At 30.4% G+C, this 12,687-nt stretch overlaps 1 long non-coding RNA gene across 2 annotated transcripts; it reads left to right on the forward strand.

Moving 5' to 3' along the window:
* The first annotated feature begins 2,170 nt into the window (after positions 1–2,170).
* LOC117681813 (uncharacterized) lies at positions 2,171–5,583 on the forward strand. 2 transcript variants are annotated; one of them, XR_010711267.1, is made up of 7 exons: positions 2,171–3,299; positions 3,419–3,463; positions 3,706–3,927; positions 4,059–4,424; positions 4,511–5,025; positions 5,316–5,370; positions 5,451–5,583. It is a non-coding gene; the product is annotated as an uncharacterized lncRNA (long non-coding RNA). The 2 variants fall into 2 exon arrangements; XR_010711266.1 differs by lacking the exon at positions 2,171–3,299 and having other exon boundaries at positions 3,312–3,463.
* The last annotated feature ends 7,104 nt before the right edge of the window (positions 5,584–12,687 follow it).

Raw genomic sequence — 12,687 nt, forward strand, 5'->3', positions numbered from 1 at the left:
GCTACCGTACTGATAAAACATATTTCGGTCATAATATAATCAAAGAGTATTGCATCACAATGCACAAATGAAGAATTAAAACTTGATTATACCTCTATGGTAGTCAACTCAAGGAAAATGCAAGAATTACAAAACAATTTTTAAAATTGCTAATTCTTCTAACATCAAGTATATCATAATATAGACAAAGAATTTAGTTGTATATTGTATATTGAACAGCTATAAAGCAAATTTTTGCATGCTATTTGGGACTCCACTCATTTTAAGACACTGACATACATGTAGGTCTTTAATCTTACGGTTTTTACAATATGGTAATAAACTTAAATTTTTTTATTTATTATTTTATATATAAACAGGTTTTCAACCACTCCCCCCCCCCAAATGACCTCGTCCACAGCGTGTAGCAAATGAGCTTTTCTGATCACTTTTTGTCCAGCGTCCGTCCGTCTATCTGTCTGTTTCTCTGTTTGTTTATCCGTCCGTCTGTAAACTTTTTAAATTTTTAAATTCTCCAAAACCACCTGGTCGATTTCAACCAAACTTGGCACAAAGCATCCTTAATTAAGTGAAGGGAATTCAATATTTTTAAAATGAAATATATCCAATTGGCCAGAAAACCTGTAATTTGCATGATAGCATCCTCAAGTAGTGTATACTAAATTTTGTTCAAGCTCTGGTTTCTTGGGGTCGAGTTTTTATACAGGAATATATAGAGAAAAATCTGTATAATCATCTCAAAAACCAATCAACAAGAAAATCTATTATTTGTGTGAAAACATTCCCAAATAGTGTAGATTAAAGGATATTTTATTCAAAATTATTGGGGGTTGAATTTTTACATATGAATATAAAGAGAAATATCTTTTTTTCGAAAGACACATTAAGCAAAAAAGATATTACTTGATTCAAGTTGATTGGAAGCATTCTAAGGTGGTGTAATATTTCTAGAAAAACATCTTTGAAAATCAAATAAAATATGAGCCCATAATGGGTTGGGTCATCGAATTTTTTAACATGAAATAAATTTGATTATTATCAAAAATATTAGTATATAGTATTACTTATATGCAAGCATTATGATATTTATTGATTTTCAGTTGTTTTGACAGCTATGGCCCTAGATAAAGTTGGGGCCACACAAGGGGTTCAAAAGCTGACGTAGGTTTACATTTATATAAACAGGTGATTAAGATCTTTTTGTAGAATATTTAAAAAAACCTTTATGGTGGTAGGGGACACTTCCATGTTGTGACGTATTGTCTATCGAAAAAACCCAATGAAACCAGGTGTAATTATATAAATAGTTCCTTTCCCACTGTTGTCACCTATCAGCATAGCACAGTAATTTAGAGGGTTTACTACGAATCTCTGAGTAATAATTTTTACCTCTCCAAATATTTGAAAAGCTATTTTTTGGTTATAAATTGTTAAATTTGAAATTCTATTCTGTTCAACATGTCGTAAACGATATGTATTCTCATATATATGTATATATTTACATTCCACATATTTTTTGTATGTAAAGTGTGTGAAAAGACACTGCAGTTATAAGACCGTAACACACACAGGGTACTCAAAGGTTAGAATAACTAGTTTTATTATCACGGCACAAACGTTGAACGCTGTAAAATGCAACGTCACAAGCGATAATCAAAGTTCACGCTTGTGGCTGTTACAGTGGCTCTTCCATTAATTTGAACTTACTCTTAGGATAAAACAGAAGTTTTGACGTATAAATCACATTTGTAGACAAGGCTAGAAGTTAAAAAAATGTTAATATAAGCATTGAATCATTTATTTTTGAAAGATATAGTCTCATAACTGCAGCGGTGTGTGCATACAAATTTTCATAACGCGTTAGAGCGCGTTACTCAATTTGTATGCACACACCGCTGCAGTTATGAGACTATATCTTTCAAAAAATAATGATTCAATGCTTAAATATATGTAAGGCATATACATTAAAACAATATTGATTGAAATCAGTTAACTGTGACGAAATCTTAAAACAAGAAAATTGGTGTTTTACAGCACGTGCTTCATGTTAATGACAACTTTTGCGATCGGCATTAGTATTTAGTAACAGTCTGAAATGAAAAACACTAAAAATATGCAGAATTACCTTTGAGTAAAATACTAGAGCCGTTGGAATGTTGGTGTTTGAATTGTGCTTACACCAGGCTGTACTTACTTTAAATCTACTATTCTTTTCGTCCTTGATATTGTTTTAAATATTTGTCAATCTGTATAATAAGTTGTTCCAACATTATCTTTAATGCAATATATGGGTATATTGTTATTGTCACAACCAACAATAATCCCAATCCAAAAACTCTGGGGAAACTCAACCGGACCGGAAGTGTTTGTATATCCAACAAAGCCCCAAATATCGGGTTGCAACCAAAGATTGCTACATCGTTCTAAACATCTTGAGAGTAAGACTGAAATAAGTCACCCAAACGGCAAGAAAAACGTTTGTGTTTTTAAAAAATATTATCAATACATCATATTGGTTCCACTTTCTCCTAAAATGTGCTCTATATAACAATCTCAGAAGTGAACTTTATAAAAGTGTTATTTTTTCGAATAATTCATATTTATCTCAAGACAATCTATTTCAAACTCTAATTTGCAATTTTCCAAGACAAACTGCTAATTTTATACATTCTGCATTTAAATTAAGACAAAGTAAATTCTCGCGCATGTATTAAAATTATTACTTAGTGTTTACAGTGACTTATAGGTCCAATGGGCCGGGTGTTTGATATATGTAATTTTAAACTACTTAGTTGTAAAAGATGTAACACATGTCACTATAATAAATAAATGATGATGATGATGATGGTTGAACACTCGAAGTTTGGTTCAGTGTATTAACAACTCAATATATTCTTTTTTTTGTGCGTGCGATAAACGTTATTCTTTTAAAAACTATACTAGTACTTTATATGTGTAATTGGTCGTACTCGTTTTCCTTTACAACTTTTTCTTCCAATTCAAGTTGTACAGCATGTAGGAAAAGCAATTTTTTTCTTTAAAATCAAATAAAGAAAAAAAATCTGGAAAATTTATTTCTCCATATTTAATGTTACGATGGAAATTTAACGAAAACTGAACGTCCTTATTGTGCTTATCTCTGAAATATTTCAATTAAACTTTGTCCAGATTGAAAAGTGGATACAAAGTAAACACTTTGACACAAAGCTTAACCTTAGTATATCAATTGTCGATGCTTTAATGAAATTTCAATTCAGCCATGAACACCTTTGTTAGACTGTCTATTTTCATCAATTTAGGTATGTATTTGAAAACACAATGGTATCATAACTTACCGAAAATATTTTAGACATGTTATAAAGTTAAAACAAATGAGCATCATGTATGTGGATATAATTGCTTTTTATGTCTTCTTCAGTGTCGTTGGTGAAGAATATATCAACGGAATGCAACGATACCACTGGTAATTTAAAAGTGTTATTATGTAATTCATAAAACATTTCTTAGATATCAGAATATTTTTATGTAACCATGCAATTTGTTATTCATTTTGGAACAACTGTGTAAGGAACCATTAAAAGCATAAAGCGCATACAGTAAAATGTTTTTGAGTGTTTGTGTAAATTTTATAGTAGGTACAATTTAAAAAAAAATAAGAATACATTAAATTTCTTAACATATCAAAATATATTTTTGTTTTCAAAGTTATGATAGAACAAAGGACGGTCGGCGATAGTTTATCGTTGTCATGTCCACCACAGAATAACCAAATAAGATGGGAACACCACAGCAGCAATGTTCTCTTGAGTACCTTTAATACTCCAAATATTACCATATTTAACATTTCCTATTTGGATATTGGAACTTATCAGTGTTTAACTATAAAGGATTCTTGTATTAGAAAAAAAGTTGTTCTAAATGTTCAAGGTAATTTATGGATTTTATTTGTTGCATTCTGAATTTATAAAAATAGTTTTCAACGGTTAGAAAATTTAGAAATTATTTGTTGATAAAAATGTCCTTTTTATTTTCAAGACATATTAAAAATAATGTTACAGGACCTCCCGTTGTTTTAAGAACAAAGAAGTACATCGGCATTGGTGAAACAAATATGATTTTAATTGCTTCTGAATTAATAAGTTTTCCACCCCCAGACGAGAACGTTACAATCAAAGTATGTGGAGCAGAAAACCAGAGAAAAATGAATGTTATAGAATACCAGTCAGTATTGGTGAACGCAAGTCGAAATAATTCAGATTTTGAAATCACTGGATATCGTACCAATATTACGATCGATCCTTCAACTTTAACTGGAAAAACTTTCATCTGTATCAAAGTATATATATCAAACCGGATTGGAGAAACGATGTTTACGCTGAACTTAACCATCAAATACGATGATTCTGACGACAGAGGATCATTTTGTGAGCATATGAGTTGAATTAATTATTGCTATTTTGTAGAAATATAAACAATTTTAATATATATAAATATACATATTTTTTTACAGTTAGATTTCTTCAGGAGAATTCCTTTTTAGTGTCACTAAGTGGATTAGGATTGCTACTACTGATAATTTTGATTGTACTCATTACTCTGTGCAGGCGTCTTAAACGGGGTAAACCTAACTATGATTCATAAGTTTTATGTCAAACAGTTCAACAATTATTCATTTGGCAAAATATTTTTTATCTGACATTATTATGTATCTCCTATTTGCTAAAATTTCAGTGGAAACAATAAAGTAAGTTTTTAGATATTTTTTTCTTTATTGTTTTATTTCAATTAGGTAAATTTAATTATACTATTTCAATAAAGTATGCATACTGTAATATAAAGTGTGGGATATCATCGCCAGCTCTTTTGTACGGATTTTTTGCAGAGTGTCCGAGTCCTATGATTCTATGAGAACTCACTCAGTCCGCTCACACAAGACAACAAATCATAATAAAAGTAACACTTTGTGGAGGAAGCCAGTGCCAAGTCAAACAAGTTTTGACCCTGATCAAACCTTACAATTAAGAGGTAAATGTATTCGTCAAGTTTTTGAAACGTTTAATAAAAATATCTGTGCTCTTATTTGTTTTTGTCTTGAAAATACTTTGGGTACGATAAATTTAATTGTAAAAAGAAATGGTCAATTCAGAACAGTAAATAATACAATGTATATATAATATTTCTTCAACATTTTTCATGTATCAAAATATTTTGATATATTTGAAGAAATATATTAGTCCATCTTTAGATTTTTGAATTATAAATTTGCCAAGGATTTTTTTGTAAATGCATTTTGTTTTATTTTTTGGGTTACAAAGTTGACTTATATGAACAGAATGCTGGAAAATCGTTTGCGAGAACACAGAACTTAGGGTATGTTATTCTTTAATATAAAGAAGGGTGTTGTTCAATAAAGTTATCATTGGCCTACAAAAGTTAATTTTTATTTTCAGAGTGTATAGTTTTCAACAAAGCGAAACACTTAGTGACGAAGATTATGATGATTTCTTATAAATGGGCAATAAAAGACGTTTTATATGTTCTATTTTTACTGAGCTAGTGTAGATCTTTATTGTTGTAAATTTTACAGACGATTGTTTAAATATAAATAAAGCATCTAATAAATCACTTTGTTCGATTTTATTTCTACATACCGATGCATCGTTTAATAATTGAATATTTATTTTAAGTGAAAGAAAAACCTTGTTTTTTATTTTGGGATATTTTGCTATACCTTTAATAAAAAATATGATATTTTGAAGAAAAAAAAATCCGACAGAGAACAAAGGACTCTTTTTTTTTAAATGGTTGACATTATTGTCGCATGTTTTACCCCACTCACAGTTGATTTCTACTTAATTGCCATTGGTTTAGCGATCTAAAATAGATGCCTACCTGATTCCTTTCAGAAAGAAATCCTTAATTAAATTTCGTTTGACCAATCTATGATGGCCAGTAACTGTACATTTATTTACTAGTATTCAGTCCTATTCTGACAAATCTGATCATTCAATAAAGAAATGACAGGGAACACAATGTTCGTAAAATAGTTATTTTTGTACGTCCTCGTCAAGCCCTTTTTAAAACAACTAATACTTTTTTAAAAATTGATATTTAAACTCACATGAGCTTAAAACTAAGTTGTTTCCGGATCAAAATTTACTTCCTTCTGTCCGTCCATCCATCAGTAAACTTTTTTTTTTTAATTTTTCACGAGATCGATATAGGTAATTCTAACAAGACAAAGCAATATTAGTTAAGTTTTGTTAAGTTTGTACAAGTTAAAGATTTCTTTTTGGAAAAAGTGAACAGGTGTTTTGAAAATTTCTACGAAACAAACTTACAGCTAGAAATTAAAAAAAATACAGAGGTTTTACACAAGGTTTTTTTCCAAGTGAAAGATATAAATACCTAAATGATCCCCAGGAATATGAATAAGACATATTTTCATTAGACGTTATTGTAGAAATTCATGAAAATTCCTTTGAAGCCGCCTTTTAAGGTACATATAGACTAAACTATATGGAATTATTATAGTCGCTATAAACTGTAAAATGTTTTTCATGATGGCTGGGCTAAAAGTTAGGGGAGGGGTCTAATTATACAAAATGACTTCTTCTTTAGAAATAAAGTTATGATTTTATGAGGTGCGGTTGAATATCACTTTTTAGAAAATAATCCATCTGAAGAACTGTGAATAAATCAAAGAACTGAAGTAGTGACGGTGCTGTGTAATATATAAAGGTAGAATTAACGCCATCAAACTCTACGATGCATTAAATAACAGTAATTGGAATATTTCTGGAAAAGTGTATCCAAGCAATTTTGAAAGAAACAAATACTAATAGAGTTGTCTACGCCAGTACTGGTCCTTTTTTTGGTAATCAATACCAGCGAACCAGTCTTATTGAACTCTAGAATAGGAATACATACGACTACAAAAAATATTGAAATTGGTCGTACCATTTAAAATCTGATTCTTTTCAAGGAATTTGTAAATTAGTTTCCTTGAAAACATGCTTTTGAATACATTTCATCGAAGAAGAAGATAGCGTTTCTTTCAATAGTTGCCCTTAAATTCAAAAGTTGTTTAAATCTTTTAAAAATACACATATACCATCTTGAACCTGTATGTAGATAAAGTTCCAAGCTATACACTTTTATTTTGTTTCAAACAATGAGTATTTAACATTTTGGCACATTTCTCCGATATGGTTAAAAATGGTAAAAATGGCCCATATTCTCATATTTTTTTGAAGTGAGTTCATCGTAGGTGACAGGGATATGTTTTTCTATTTCAAAAACTACTTAGGAACTGTGTTTTCTGCTTAGTTTTATGAAAAGTCCTGGAAAATGCACTGTTTGTGACGTAACAATTATCCCCGTGAAAGTCCAATCAGGCAACTATTTATAGATTCTTCATTTCTAGGGTATTTTTGTGTAAATGAACATTACATTTTAATAAACAGGGCCAAATATGACCGAAACCGTACCTAGTTCTTTATCGGTTATCTTCAAGTCTTGTCAGCGATGATTATTTATGATTTGATTTAGGTCCTAACACTGTTTCACTTCTGTTTTCCCAGAGTAACTGCAAAATTGATTTATATTATCTCTAAAAAAACAAAAACCATGGAAATAACTTTTTGTTTAATCAGTATTGAACATGATATTAATGCGTATGTCATTGAAAGACACTGCAGTGTAATGAAGATATATGCGACATCTAATGGGAATTACTTTTTGGCTTTGTGCCTTGTCTCTTTTGATTAGCAAATACGTTAAATGTTTTAAAATTAGTTTCTCTCTATAGCTAAATAGGCAAATAAAGGTTTTTTCTATCTACTGTAATGCTGTAAGATAAATTCTATGTAAGAATCAAAATTCGGTGGCCACGCATAGTCACGGATTTTCTTCATACTTGACAATTTGATAGACTTTGGTGAGTAAAAAAGCCTAACACCATTTGTTTGTTACTATGTGGTCCTGTTGCCATGGTAACCGAGGGTAAAGATGTAAAAATGGCATTTTAATGCTTATTTGAGAACATATTGTGAGTAATGTGCGGAACTTAGGGTTTCCAGGGTAGAATATATTATTAAAAAAAGTTGTCATTTTCTAAAAGAAAGATATAAAATCATGGAGAAATGCATCTTTTTAGAACGTGTCCATGGTTACTAAACAACAATTCTAAATTCTGTTTTCTTCACCTAATTTGAATAAAAATTGCAAATCTTGGATTTTTTGGTAAACATTATTATGATTGTGCAATAAATTTCAATCTGAAAATTGAGAACCGTTGCTATGGTAACAAGCTTAAAAATAAGGAAAATTATAATATTTTTAGGCATCTTTAAATGGATAGTATTCACTTATAATTAATAAATATATAAAATCAAATGGTAAGAAAAAAAAAAGTATGTCCTTAACTTTAATGACACTTGAAACTTTTTTCTAAAAATAACTGCCGTTGCTATAGCCTTTCAAAAAGTAAGAATTTCTGTGTGATTTTTTACGCAACTTAATTTTCCATAGCAACAACACTTCTCTGTTGCATAAAAAAAGTTTTTGTGGTGTATAATGAAAATTTAGTTCCAACTAAAAAAATTGCAAATAAATTTTAAAATCAGGAACGAAAGCATATCAAAATAATCTTCAATTTCTCAGTATTTCATTATTTTTGGCCTTGTTGCCATAGCAACGGATGTAAATTTTCATGATAAAATAAATATTGCATGAACATTGATATGGATGTAAACATTTAACAGTTTCCCATTTGGGCTTATTAAAAAACCGCAGAAAACTGATTTCAAAAATTTGTAACGGTTTCTATGGTAACAATTTAAAAGTGTTGGTTTCTCCATTAATTTTCTTATATATAATAATTGAAAATAGGACAAAGGCTGTTGTATGTCTTGATAGTTTGCATTAGTTGGCAAAACCTTCTAATATGGCTTCAAATTATGTAGGTTTTGCTATTTTCCCATCTTTAGCCTCGATTACCATGGCAACGGTTACCCCAAGCAACCAACTTTTAGTGGTTTTTTGCGTTTTACACCTTGGTGTGACCATGTATGAAATATAAGGAAAATTGGTGACTATGCGTGGCCAGACCCTTTTGTAGATCATTGATTCTTACATAGAATTTATCTTAAACAAAACTTTACGACAGGTGTCGTATAATTTAAGGTCCGCCCTGTAAAATGGTCCGGGGCGGACCATAAATGTTGACATTTAAGGTCTGCCTTTGCTCTAAAAGGGTCCGGCCCGGATAAGAAAAGGTCCGCCTAACATAAAAGGTCCGGGGTATATATTTTTTCATTTGTATTTTTTTTCAATTTCGAGTATTTTGTTATAAAATAAGTGGTATTGTTTTGTAATTCTTTAAAAGGAGTACTCACCCAAGGTGAGTTCGAAACATCCATCACGAAGTGTTAAATTAATGAAAATACATAATTTTACATGTAGTTAAAACTCATTTGAAATGTATTTCTTGGCCCCTCCCCCAATTTAAAGAATAAAAAGGCCATTAGATGAAAATCAATACCGTCAGACAAATAGCTTAATATTTTAAGATTATTTCAATGAGACGGACAATCGTTTGCGATGGATTTCAGGCCTTTGTATGGAACGCCATGGCTGCCTTGTAGCAATAAACTATAGTTATATTATGTCAATTTGTTATTACATGATGTCAAATACCATTACATGGTGGTAATACATCTTAACGTTTGGTCAAATCATTATAATGTGATGTCAAAGACCCATTAGGTAATGCCAACATATCTTTACACGATGTCAATTTTTTACGCCGTGATGGGAAATTATCCCTACAGTGTGTCAACATTTAATAACGAGGTGTAAATTTATTTTTATTTGATGTCAAAACATGATGACATTATGTCTACACTATATGACATGGGGCAGATATTACCTTCCGTTATGTCATTCTTTCATTATATGAAATGCATTCTTGTATTAAACTACAGCTATATGTCAATTTGTTTTTACATGCTGTCTAATATACCATTACGTGGTGTTTAAACATCTTTACGTTTGGTCAAATCATTATAATTTGATGTCAAAAACCTATAAGGTGAGGTCAACATATCTTTACACGATGTCAACTTTTAACACCGTGATGGGAAATCATTTTACAATGTGTTCTTTACGTAATGTAAATTTATTCTCATTTGATGTCAAAATATGATGACATTATGTCTACAATATATTACATGAGGGAAATATTACCTTCTGTTATGTCATTTTTAAACGGGATCACGTGACCCCGTCTATTGGTTTACTGTCAGCCGAAGTCTCAAACCGGAAAGCATGCGTAGAACACATGAATTGAGTCTACGCGTGAGAAAATAGTCCAGAAAGTTTTCATGCATTTCAGTAAATATGTATTATAAAAACACACATTAAATCTTTTAAGTCCTCTGTGTAAAAACAAAATTCTATTTAGAAAATAAACAAATAGTTTTATTAATCAAAATATTCTTGCTCGGGTTCAAATGTGGAATGAGTTACGTAACTGAATGCACAGCGCCGTTGACGATTCAGTTGGTGTACGAGCTCATTAATCAATAAAAGAGGTTGATGGTGGAATCGAAATTAAGGTTCCCAAACGCAATGTGCCATTTTTGAAAAGTTGTGAATTTTATTTTGACAATCTTCCACCTTAATACTACCAAACGTCATGCGCAAGCCGAAGTTAAAATCGGGACGGGTTATACACAGATGTTTACAAATTAAATAGGTGTTTCATTGGCTTCCAGTCTACTTGCGGTATGACTGCTGTTCGTCTCTAAAGGAATTTTGTACAAAGAAAATAAAAACAAGTCTTAATTTGCTTTCTCGTTCGTTGGCTCTTTAGTTGATTAAACTGAATTTAAATTTTTAACAATGCATTGTAAGGAAAATCAATAATAGATTATACATTTTGGTAGACTTATACATCATATAATATATACAATCTTATCGATTGAAGAACCAAGGTAAATGTTAATGTTCATGTTTTCCGGCTTAGTTGGAATCAAGCTTGGGGTGAATTACATTGTAATATAATGCATTACATTACCATTACTTCATGAATAAGGGCATTAAATTACCATCACCATTACTTAATTTTCTTGAAGTAATGCATTACATTACCATTACACGAGTAAAGTAATGCATTACCATCAATTTGTTAAAAGTCAATAAGTTTTAAAAAGTAATTTAAAAACTAAATAAAGAGTTTTTGTAAATATTTCTAAATAAAACATGCTTAAAATATTTACAGGTTCATGTTCACTATCAGGTTCAAATTTAATGACCTATACAAGATTGCTGTTGCACTTGTAGTTCTCAAAGTAAGGTTGGACCCGTAACATTTACACGCTAATGGCTGTTGTTTATGTCTCTGATTTTCGGCGTATGATTTTTAATGAAAGGAACGGTTGTATCGTAAATCGTGTAGGTGATGCACGAGTTTACACAAAAAAGTAGTAAGTGGCGAACGGATTTATTTTTACTTATTAATTTTGCATGAATCGCAAATGAAGAAAATCGTGTCAGATAAGTCGGTCTTAAAAATCAAAATGGCGACCGTGACAAATCTTTTTATACTCATTGTCAAAGTTCTTGGAATCTTATTGTAAAAAAAAATATTTCTAACGTCAGGTGCCTGTGTTTGTTATCGGTATACAAATGTTCACTTTGTTTGTTAATTCAGCAGTTTTAAAGTTTTCGGGGTTTTCATAAAACTTTTATTACGGATACCGTCCGACTTGTGGATTTTCCCTTGGATCACAATATTGAATAAATCTAATGATTAAAATTTTCTCCTTTGATATAGTTGTTTGATTTTCCCGGTTAGTAGTAATTTTTAAAAAATTTTCCTTGGGGTCTTATTTTACATAATATACCGTTGTCAATTTTCTACAATTATGAAGGCCGGGATTGAGTAGAATTTAGACAAAGTATCAGACAATTGCAAAAAGCCGAATTAACATAGATTGTAACAACTAATTTAAACTCATAAATTTTGGAAGCATATTCGAGGAAATCCAGGACAAATACCCCGTCTTTCAGTACTCTCAGTACTTTGATTTCATTATATGAAATGTTATTTTTGCCCTATTGCATTAAACTACAGCTATAATAAGTAAATTTGTTATTATAGCTGTCTAATATACCGTTACGTGGTGTTTATACATCTTTACGTTTGGTCAATTCATTATAATGTAATGTCAAAAAGCTATTAGGTGAAGTCAACATATCTTTACACGATATCAACTTTTTACGCCGTGATGGGAAATAATCTTACAATATGTCAACATTTATTTACGTAATGTAAATTTATTCTCATTTGATGTCAAAATATGATGTCACTATGTCTACAATATATTATATGAGGCGGATTGTACTCTACGTTCTATCACTAATTCATTCTATGATCCAGATATATCACATTCTGTCAATACACACTTTTCATTATGTAGATGTGCCCCTTTACATTATGTCAAATCTTTATTACGTTATGTGAACACGGATGTCCTCGGGCTTTTACGTACTTGTATGCTAAAAGTGATCAATATAAATACGAATTATGAAATCTACATATTATTTTTAAAGAATGATAAATAAAAAGTAGTTTGAAATTAAACTCTAAATTTGACTTCAAGAGGAACTTTAAATAAAAGT

Source organism: Magallana gigas, chromosome 2, assembly GCF_963853765.1.
Source record: "Magallana gigas chromosome 2, xbMagGiga1.1, whole genome shotgun sequence".
Taxonomy (NCBI): Eukaryota; Metazoa; Mollusca; class Bivalvia; order Ostreida; family Ostreidae; genus Magallana; species Magallana gigas.